Source organism: Stegostoma tigrinum, chromosome 3 (genome assembly GCF_030684315.1).
Source record: "Stegostoma tigrinum isolate sSteTig4 chromosome 3, sSteTig4.hap1, whole genome shotgun sequence".
NCBI lineage: Eukaryota > Metazoa > Chordata > Chondrichthyes > Orectolobiformes > Stegostomatidae > Stegostoma > Stegostoma tigrinum.
The window spans coordinates 77456586-77468486 of NC_081356.1; the positions used below are offsets into that span (position 1 = coordinate 77456586).

General features: G+C 40.5%; 1 long non-coding RNA gene across 1 annotated transcript; it reads left to right on the forward strand.

The window, feature by feature from the left end:
* The first annotated feature begins 233 nt into the window (after positions 1 to 233).
* Positions 234 to 10481, forward strand: LOC125451299 (uncharacterized). The gene is made up of 2 exons (XR_007247267.1): positions 234 to 347; positions 9503 to 10481. It is a non-coding gene; the product is annotated as an uncharacterized LOC125451299 (long non-coding RNA).
* Positions 10482 to 11901: the final 1420 nt, after the last annotated feature.

Consider the following 11901-nt stretch of genomic DNA (forward strand, 5'->3'; position numbering starts at 1 on the left):
CATGTTGTGCGTTCTCTGCACCAATGAGGGAGTAGCCTGCTCAAAGTTTCTAATGACTGCACTGTTTGGTCTGCACAGCAAGTCTGTTTGTGGAAGGTCATGCACAGCTGCTAGGGATACCATTCCACTGACATAGCAGCAGTTCAAAGCAAACATTTGTGCCTGATCAGGAAAGGCTTAGGGGAAGGGGTGTGGGCTGGTGAAATTACAGACAGCAGTGGTGCAGCTATATGTTCTAATCCAAAATTCAACCCTGCCTTGAAAGAGAGAAGAGAGGGTGGCCATGTTCTGTATACCAGAATATCCCCTTCACCAAAAAGCTGTACAGAGAAGGAGACGTTGATAGGGTAAGTAGTACTGAAGGACAGGTGGATAGGGTAAGTAGTATTGAAGCATTCAGAGAACCTGGCTACTACTGAGAAGGAAAGGGTCAGAGATTAGCAAAGCAGCTAATTTTTCTTGACATCCACTTCTACTCCTTCACCCCGGTTGTCTACTCCTAGATTTTCATACTGAATATCTGTCTACCTAAACATGACTTGATATCTAAAATAACAAATATATGTTATTATGTTGAACTGTAAACTTGTTGCATGCATTGTACACAATTAAAACACAGGGATGCTGGTTATGTTACACTAGGAGTTTACCACTAAACAGAAATAGTAGATGAAGTCTAATTTGAAAACAAAACATTTCATTCATAGAATTAAATCTTGACCTCCAGCCCAGTCTGGGCTGCAGTGTACTCTCTTCACTCTGAGGCAGACAGCTGTCACTAATGGGAAACCTCAAGAAAACAGTTCACATTACAGAAGAGGAGGCTCTGGAGGTCTCAGAGAATATAAAGGTGGATAAAACTCTGGAGCCTGATCTAATGTATCCCAGCACATTGTGGGAAATAGGAGAGGAAATTACTGGACCCGTTGCATAAATATTTGTCTCATGTATATCTACAGGTGAGATGACTGAATAATAGAGGGTGGTTGATGTTATACTTTTGTGTAACAAAGGCCGTAAGAAGAAATCGGGGAATTACAGACCCGTGAGTCTGACTTCGATGGTGGGTAAATTGTTAGAGGTGATTATAAACGAAGGATTTATGGACATTTAGAGAGGCAAAAATTGATTAGAGATAGTCAGCATGGTTTTGTGCAAGGAAAGATATGTCTCACAAACTTGGTTGAGCTTTTTGAAGAAGTTACCAAAACAGTTGATGATAGCGGAGCAGTAGACATTATTTATTTGGATTTTAGTAAAGCCTTTGACAAGTTTCCACATGGTAGACCAATTAATTACATTAGGTCACATGGGATTCAGAGTGAGCTTGCCAATTGGATACAAAATTGGCTTAATGGCAGGAGACAGAGAATAATGGCGTAAATGCTGGAGTCAGAGTTAACATGGTGTGTAGCTGGAGGAACACAGCTGGCAGGCAGCATCAGAGGAGTGGGAAAGCTGATGTTTCGGGCTGGGACCCTTCTTCAGAAATCTTCTGCAGGAAGGTTGCTTTTCAGACTGGAGGCCTGTGCCCAGCAGTGTTCCATAGGGATTTTGTGTGTCATTTAAATGATTTGGATGAAAATATATAGAAGGCATAGTTAGAAAGTTTGCAGATGACACCAAAATTGGTGGTATTGTAGAAAATAAAAAAGGTTTTTCCAAGGTTACAAAGGGATTTTTATCAAATGGATCAAATGAAAATTGGCAGATGAAGATCAATCTGGATAAATTTATCATTATTACATTTTGGTACAACAGATGGTAGGGCTTATAAAATTAATGGTAGGATCTTGGGTAGTGTTGTAGAACAGAGGGACCTGGGTGCAAGTATATAGTTCTTTAAAGTTTGTGTCACACATACACAGGATGGTTAAAAAAGCATTTGGCGTGCTTGACTTCATTGCTCTATCTTTTGATTATAGGTGTTGGGATGTTATGTTAAAGTTGAACAGGACATTGGTGGGCCTCTACCGAATACTGTGTCCAGTGCTGATCGCCTAGTTATAGGAAGGATATTATTAAGCTGGAGAGGGTTCAAAGAGATTTACCAGGATGTTGCCGGGTACGGAAGGTTTGAGTTATAAGGAAAGGCTGGATAAGCTGGGACTTTTTTCACTATAGCATAGGAGGTTGCGAGATGACCCGATAGAAGTTTATAGAATAATGAGAAGTGTAGATAGATTTGATGATAGTTGTCTTTTCCCCAGGATGTGGAATTTCAAGATTAAGGGCACATTTTTAAGGTGAGAGGAGAAAGATTTAATAAAGACATAAGAGGCAATTTTTTTATTGTGTGTGGAATGAACTTCCCGAAGAAGTGGTGGATGTGGGTCCAATGATAATGTTTAAAAAACATTTGGATGGATACACAAATAGGAAAGGTTGGAGAGATATTGGCCAGGAGCAGGCAGGTGGGACTAGTTTAGTTTGGGATGATGTTCGGCCTGGGCTAGTTGGACTGAAGGATCTGTTTCAGTGCTGTATATTTCGATAACGCAATAAAACAGATAATCTCTTTTCAGGGAATTAAGCTATGCTGTGTCTGCTCATTTTCTGTAGACCTAGAACCTAAATTTAATGACCTGCTTGTATTTCATTATTCATACACTCCAACAGTTTAAAGTTTGTAACATGGCTCCTTACTAGTGACTTCAATCAAATCAATGTATTATGGATTATTTCTTCATGATTCAACACATTGTATCCCAGATTTGTTTTTCTCACTCTTTGAATTTGCTCCGATGTATTTTGGAAGGAGGGACTGCACAATGCTGAAGAGGGCAATAAAAGGCTATAGAAGAGGACAATATGATCATTTGGTTCTCATAGTGAGGATATATTTGCAGGACAATACAGTATCAAAGCCAGTAATTTTCTGGACGCACAGAAAATGATGTGTGGCACATTCATTAATGCCAGCAATAAGCTCCCTGCAAGAATCACTGAAAGCACCAGATTGTGAAATCCACCTTTATTACAGGCAGATATGACATAAAACAGAGATGATACTATGAAACTGAACAGCTCTGTGTGGAATGAAAATTATGTAAAGGAAAAAGAAACCTGTTAATCTTGACTGTGTTTATCAGGATATTACATAACTTCTGCGTTTCTAGACAATTTTCTTAGTTGAATTTCAGCATTCATTATATTCTTTATCAAATGTGTTTGGATCCCAATAATAGTCCAAGAAGATTGTTAAAAGTTTATGCTGGGTTAGTGCAAAGTAGAAAATGAATTGTTGTGAAGATATACCAGATAAAATGTACAATGTGAAGAAGAAAAGAAGGTTGTCAAAGCTTCCTGGTAGGATATGGGGAAAGAAGGCTTAGAATTGTAGGATGGTTGCAGGACTAAAAGATGCCATTCAGCATATCGATTTTACACTTGTTCTCTTCAGGAAGGATTCAACTAGTTCCATTCCTTTCCTCATTGTCCTAGACATTTTTCTGTCATGTGCTTTTCAAACATCTTTTTGAAAGCCATGAATTAATCTACCTCCACAAAACTCTCGAGCGGTGCTTTCCACTTGTTAACTACTTACCATGTAAAAATGATTTTCTTAAACATTTTGATAAAGAAGAACATAGCTGAAGCTTCTAAATCTTGTACTTATTTTACTGACTCAGAAGTAACTAGACATAGAATGGGAACATCAACTTATTGAAAACACCTTCAGTGAATTTTAGCAGTGTCAGCCTGACTGTATCAGTGATATCCTTATCATTGCTCTTTGTTGCACCGTTGGCTCCAGTGCACAGTACTTGCTTGGTAGCACAGAGCTTAAATATTTCTAAAAAGCAAAGTTAATTCAAATCTTTTCATCTTGTACTGGTCAGGATGGACATGCAAGAAACCAAACTTAGAAAGCAAATGACAATTTATCTAAAACACTTCCAGAGAAATGTAATACTTTGCTAATTCATAACTGTCTCAGAGATAGTAAGAACTGCCGATGCTGCAATCAGGGATAACGCAATGTGGAGCTGACCAGACAGCATCAGAGGAGCATTAAAGTTGACATTTTGGGTTGGGCCCCCTCTTCACTTGAGGAGGGTCAGGATGGACATGTCATCCAGGGAGTGGGAGGGGGAGTTGAAGAAGTGGCTTGTAACTGGAAGGTGTTGTCATTTGTCACCAACAGAGTGCAGGTGCTCTACAAAATGGTCTCTGATTTTCCGCTTGGTCTCGCCAATGTAGAGGAGGCCGTATTGGGAGCAGCAGATACAGTAGACCACATTAGTGGATGTGCAGATGAACATCTGTCAAATGTGGAAGATTTTTCTGCTTCCTTGGACATAGATAAGGGGGAAGGTGTGAGGGCAGGTATAACACTTCCTGCGGTTTCAGGGAAAGGTGCCGGGGGGGGTGGTGGAGCTAGTGGGGAGTGCGGAGCAAACGATGGAGTTGCAGAGAGCACGGTCCCTACAGAAGGCAGATGGGGTGGGGAGGGAAATATATCCTTGGTTGTGGGGTGAGACTGCAGGTGGCGGAAGTGATGGAGAATGATACATTGAATCCGGAGGTTTGTGGGGTGATGCGTGAGGAAAAAGAGGTTTCTGCCTTTGTTTTTGTTGCGGGGAGGGTGAAGGCAGAGGTATGGAAAATGCAAGAGATGCGGTTGAGAGTATTTTCGACTACTGAAGGAAGGAAGTTGCAGTCCTTGAATTAAGAAGACAACTGGGATGTCGGGACTGGAATGCCCCAGCTTGGGAGCAGACGCAGAGGAATTGGAAGTAAGGGATTGCAGTCTTGCAGGAAGGTGGGTGAGAGGAGGTGTAGTCTATGTAGCTGTGGGAGTTGGTGGGCTTGAAATAGATATCGGTTTCGAGGCAGTCACCAGGGATGGAGACAGAGAGGTCCAGGAAGAGGAGGGAGGTATCAGAGATAGTCCAGGTGAACTTGAGGTTGGGGTAAAAGGGGTTAGTAAAGTTGATGAACTGTTCAAGCTCCTCATGGGAGCATAAGGCAGCACCGATACAGTCATCAAAGTAGTGGAGGAGGAGGTGGGGAATAGTGCCAGTGTAGCTATGGAAGAGGGACTGTTCCACATTTCCTGTGAAGAGGCAGGCATTTCATAGCTTGGGCCCACTCCCTGGGTGACATGTCCATCCTGGGCCTCCAACATTGTCACAATGACGCCATCTGGATACCGGAGGAGCAGCACATCATATTTCACCTTGGGAGCCTACAACTCGATGGTCTCAATGTGGAATTTAGTAGCTTCAAAATCTCCCCACCCTTGGCCTCATCCCATGACCAAACCTCGCTCTCATCCCTACCTCCTTGACCTGACACAACCTGTCCATCTTCTCTCCCTCCTATCCGCTCCTGTCACCTCATTGGCCAATCGCCACCACACCCTACCTGCATTCATCTATCACCATCCCACCTACCTTCCGCAGCCCCACCCTCTCTCTCTATTTATTTCAGAGCTACCTTCCCCCTGTCCCATTTCTGAAGAAGGGTCCTGACCTGAAACGTCAACTTTCCTGCTCCTCTGATGTTGCCTGGCCTGCTGTGTTCATTCAGCTCCACACCGTGTTATCTCTAATTCATAATTCTGTTGTGATTTTAAGTTTGGTTTCCTGTGTGTCGGCCCTGATGAGAAGGTTAAAAGATTCAAGCTTCTGCTTCCTTTTAGGAAAGGATTTTCTTTGTCATCTTAGCCTTCTGTCAATAACCTTAAATTCCTATCCACTTACTCTCAATTCTTCCATTAATGGAAGCACATATAGTATAGTTTGAGCTTCACCATAGGTTATTCAGCATGGGTTGAGCAAATAATCACCAAGTACTTGCATACCCTTTCAGTACCGTGTATTCCTGGTGCTTTCATATCATAAAGGGAGATTAAGCAATCTTGGAAAGATTTTCCTCTGTTTATTTGGTCATAAATAAGTATCTGGGTGAAGTGTAGATGGGAAAAATCAGGATCCCAACCCTGTAAAGGAGTCTACCTGATTTTTATTCCTATGAATTTACTAGGAGAACCATCTGTCATAATTTTAATCTTAGTGAATCTTTTAGGTAAGCTTTGAAAGGTTAATTTGAGTAAAATATTATTAGTGAGTCTGTGTGTGAAACTGAGCAAACAGAAGCCTACAGATAACCAAAATTCTGTATTGGTTCTCTCAGAAATCGCGTGGCTTTTCCTTGGCTGATGGGCTGCTGCAAGCATCAACTCAGGTGTAGGTCAAAACTTAAAGAGACTCCCAGTGCTCGCTCCGAAAACTGGCACCAGGGAAATGAAAAAGCAGTCGAGAGTCACCATTATTGACACTGTAGCTCACTCTATGCCAATAAAATTCATATTAAAATACCAACACATTCTCTTACCTAGTTCAAGGTAAAACTCATTATGTAAGTACATATACCAGGCATATTGCTAATTTCTGACACATCAAGCAGATTCTGTTATGGTAGTGCATCTCCTTGTTGAGATTTGGAAGAATCAACTTAAAAAGCGATAACATGGGACCAGACAAATACCACTTTAGTGATGGTATCATTTCAGCTTCTATTCCAAATTACTGATGACTATTTAAATGAAGTGTCTTTATTTCAGTAGCATGACTGGCCAGGAGTCTACCATTGAGTTAAGAAGATGAATTTATCAGTATAAATTCTGATGACTGGTTCACAGATGCTTGTATCTCAGGCTCTGAAGTAAAACAGCAGCAGTGCCAAAGCAGCTGAAAAAGAAAAGAACCAAACATCAAATCAGATCAAAAGCTGTGAAATTTAGAAGCCGGTGAGATAAACAAAATAAACCTACTAGTTTCTTTTTCATTTTTTATTTATAGCTCACTGCATAATACAGAGATTCTGGGCTTTCAGGTATTCTGAGATCTCTAAGAATTCTGCAACAATGAGTGGGTGAATGCATAGAATCACAATGAACTGTAATTGTAAGGTATGACTCATCAAATTGCTGATCGGTTGCAAAAATATCAGACAAAAATGAAAAAAAAAATGAATGTTAGAAATCTGAAGTGCTTGGCACTAACTTCATGCCATAGCAACCAGAAAAGGGTTTCATCATGAGCAAGGGCAGATGAATGATTCCACTGAGTTCTGATAACAAAAATGTTAATGGCACATGACACCTGTAAGAACTAAACGCATTTGTTCTGTTTTTCATGAGTCTGTTTTTCATACTCCTTTTTGTAAAGTACATTGAGTTTTTTTTCAACATGGAATGATATAGAAATGTACCTTGCTATGGATTTTTTCATACCTCTAAATGATCTAAGAAGAAAGTAATTCTGGGGGGCTGGGAAAGTGTCTGCAGGTGAGGGGCAAAGGTGATGAGCTACATTTATTGGAAAGACTTAAAGTTGAAGTTATGCAGAATGATTTAGAGTGAGTGCTCCAGAATATAGAACCACAGTGACTCAGTGCTTTGACACTGGTGGCACAGGAAAATGCAAGAACATTCAAGGTATTCACTATGTGTGACCTTCTACAAGAAGTTAATGTTAATGCTGGTAGTGACAGTTTCATAAGCTGTTTGGCGAAACTGCCTGTTACGGTAAAATAGCAACGATGTATCAAAAGTATGTTGTGAAAAACATATATCTGCAAAATTAAAGATAACAAGGTGTAGAGCTGGATGAACATAGCAGGCCAAACAGCATCAGAGGAGCAAGAAGGCTGACGTTTCAGGCCAAGATCCTTCTTCAGAAATCTAGGCCCAAAACGCCAGCCTTCCTCCTCCTCTGACACTGCTTGGCCTGCTGCATTCATCCAGCTCTACACCTTGTTATCTCAGATTCTCCAGCATCTGCAGTTCCTACTGCCTGCAAAGTTATCCTGGACCTAAGATACTTGACCACCAACAACCATCACCATCTTCCTTTGTGCCAAGTTTGATGCTAACAAGTGGAGAGATTTCCCCTGATTCCCCATGACTGTAGATTTTCTCAGGCTCCTCAATGCCACCCTTGTTCAAATGCAGCCTTGCTACAGAGGGTACCAATACTGCTTTCATCTGCCCTCTGGAGTACAGTTGTTTTGTCCCTGTTTGAGCCAAGGTTTAATGGGGCCATGACCCAAGTGGCTGCAGTGTAATCTGAATGTCAATGAACAAGTTATTGCTGAGCAGTGATACCACATTAAAGATGGGTAGCCAAGTCAAATTGGCCTCTCTATCTCTGCATTTGCAACAGGAAAACTAAAACCTTCAACAACACTCATAAGTGACCCCAATTGTTTATAACCAGACTTTTTGATATTAATTATTCACAAAGTCTGGTATTAGTTGTTCAAACACCAATTTTATAGTTTAAACAAAAGCTTGAACAAGTGGCTATTCTACATTTGTGACAGGTGGTAGAATAGTGTGGCTCAATTATCAATGGACTCTTGCCAATTAAGTTGCAACTTCAATTACAAATTTAAGAATTAATTTCCCACACCATGTTCCAATCTAGCCAATTTTCCAGAGATAATCTTCAAAACCTAATTTTCAGGACTCAGCCAATTCAGTTAGAAATGGTGCTACCAACACATTTTTGGGGATGGTTATTAAAGTCTGTCAACCCAGAGTACATTCAGTGCCCTGGCTATCTGTGAAAATGTAGCCTTTCAGAGATTGGCTCCTCCTCAGGCATAGTATGAGAGAGAAAGTGTATAAGACACAGAATTTAGAAGCAGAAAGGTAACAATCCTAAAACTGGCTGCCTCTTGTTGAATCTTTTTTCTGTTGGGAAGGAGACTACTTATTAAAATGCAAAATCTAAATTCCTCTCAAGTCATTGTCCCCAGCTTATTAAAGGATTTATCAATGAATGCAAGAGGTGGCATCACAGGTCAGACAATGCATTTTAGGTATGATATCTTGCTTAGAATCTGTCTATGTTTTAAACTGGGATTTGGTTTTGGGTACTCAGTTCTGAGGAAGGGTCACCAGACCCAAAATGTTAAGTCTGGTTTTTCCTCACACAGGAATTATTTCATCCAAGACGTTTGTGTAGTTGCAGATGCATTCTGTTTTGCTCAAAAAAGTGAAGCCTGAACCCAGGCTCCACTCGCCTTCCCTGCTTAGACTGCCATGGTGGCACAGTGGTTGGCACTACTGCCTCACAGTGACAGGGACCTGGGTCCAATTCCAAACTTGGGGAACTGTTGATTTTACATGTTCTGTGTTTTGTGTGGTCTTCTGCTGGGTGCTCTGAATTCTTCCCACAGTTCAAAAATGTTCAAGTTAGGTGAATTATCCATGCCAAAGTGCCAGAGATATGCAGGCTTGGTGGATTACCCATGGGAAATGCTATGATAGAGTGAGGGGCTGGGTCTAGGCGGGATGCTGTTTGGAGGGTAAGTGCAGATCTGATGGGCTAAATGGCATCTTTCTTTACTATAGGGATTCTATAATTCTGCTGCAGTTATATGCAGTTGTGCATCTGCTTCTTATTCGTAGAGATCAGATGAGTTAACTTTAAAATGATAAGGATCAAAATTTTGCCTTAAAATCTTCCAATTCCATACTTAATAGCTTTGTGGGAGCATCACTACATGGATTGCAGTGGTTCGAGAAGGTGGTTAATCCTCCAGGATCAACAATAATCGATGGCCTTCAGTGACGCCTACATCCCCAAAATGAATATGAAAAAGAGCAGAGGTTGAATGAATAGATACTGTCAGATGGGAAAACAGCCTGACAAAATGAATTGCTTTAAAATAAGTATGTGGTGTACTTTTATTGCTATATACCCTTCCTGCCTCTCTTCTCTGTTTCATATTTAGCTGCAAATTTAAAAAGAAACATTCATACATCTTTGAAGAATCATAAGATGTCTTTCCCTTGTTTTTTTTTAAGGCTCAATTTAAAGCTTACTCATGTCCCTTATGTTGAAGGATCATTTAAAGAAGCAGACACACCGGTGTCAAAATTTGTCCAAATTAGCAAAACAATTATATTGATTGTGAATTTTATACTGGGTCCAATTTTCATTTTCATTGATGTCAATCAATGAAGACCCCCTTCCAATCTTTGCAGTTCACTCATACTGGATACAGAGAGTAATTACATGTGATAAAATTGTATTTTAAATTCAGCTTTTGTATATCTCCACCTTCTCTTTTCATATATTTTCTACAGTTTAAAATTATGCACTTCCCACTGATTATTTACAGACAGTGAAATTTGCAATGTTATTATGTTTTAAGTGATATTCTTCAATCTATTGTAGCAGTGTGATTAATTTCATGATATGAACCAACTTTATTGGAGATTTAATTAGACAGCCCTTGAAAACGAGCGCAGGACCAAAGTGCCTGATTAACACCCACATATTCATTGCATTGTAGATTGCACATTAAATTAATGCTGTCCGCCTCTTTTCATAATTAGTGTGCAACTTGTGCAGTCGACTAAGTACATCAGCAGTATATAATTTAAAGGTAACTTGTACCTCGTAAAGGGGAAGTACGTTGTATCTGAATGAACCAATAAAAGTGCACTGTGAACATTATCATTGAAGACTTGTTAAATATGCAAGACAATATGTAATAGTGCTTTTCCAGGAGTGAATTGGAGAGGTTGGCACAAGATGTGGAATACAGGACTGTCAACTTACAAATTGGAAGGCAGGAAACCATTGAGATATATGCTGTAGAAAATCCAGTGGATTATGTCAATGCTGGGAATGTAGCTTCTGGAAGGTGGATGCAATGCAAGATGAAATTTAACTTCTGGCACAAGTTAACAAGATGAGTGAATTCAATTTTCAAAAGGAGTATCTCACCAAATTCATCACTCGTCTCACCCATTGCTCAATTTATAAAAGCCACATTCCCTACTGATCAACAATCTCCTTCCATCGGTCTTCAAGCCTATCATCCCGATGACTTACTTTAGCTTCACAACTTCTACAAGCCTTGCATTTGTAAGTCACAAACGCTGGCAGCTATTCAGTGACATCACTCAAAAGGATTGCAAGATGGTCACTGAGACACTGCCCTTTTATTGCATCAAAAGATGAAGCATAACAGGAGAGAATGAAAGTGACCTGGAAGTGATCAAGAGGAGTGCATCATGTACTAAATTCCAAGGAAGAGATTGTGTTAACTGTCATCGGACTGATGTAATTGAGACCATAGTTACTGGAGGAAACGATGATGAAGGTATCAGCGTATCAAATCCTTTACCATTTTTCTTTGAGTGTGGATGGCACATTAATTGCTGAAGAGTGACCTCGAAAAATGGGGGCAGGCTCCTTGCTGATTTTTCAGTCAGGGCTGAGATCACCACCTCTGTATAAAATTCCAGCCACTATGTCTATAGAGTCATAGAGTTGTACAGCATGGAAACAGATCCTTTAGTCCAACTTGTCCATGGCGAGCAGGCATCCCAAACCAACCATCTGCCAGCATTTGGCCCATATCCCCCTAAAACCCTTCCTATTCATGTATCCATCCAGAAACCTTTTTAATGTTGTATTTATACCAGCCTCCACTACTTCCTCTGACAGTTCATTCCTTACATGCACCACATTCTGTGTGAAAGTTTTGCCCACTAAATCTCTTTTATTTCTCTCCCCTCACACATTAAACGTATGCCGTTTAGTTTTGGACGTGCCTATCCTGGAGAAAGGACCTTGGTTATTCACCACGTTCATGCTCCTCATGATTTTATAAACCTCCATAATGTCACTCCTCAACTACCGGCACTCCAGGGAAAATAACCTGTTATTCAGCCTCTCCCAACTGCTCAAACCCTCCAATCCAGGCAACATCCTTGTAAATCTTTTTGCACTCTTTCAAGTTTAATATCATCTTTCATATAGCAGGGACGCTGGAATTGAACGTAGTATTCCAAAAGTGGCCTAACCAATGAGCTGTACAGGTGCAACACGTCACCCCCAACTCACTGACCAATAAAGGCAACGCTAC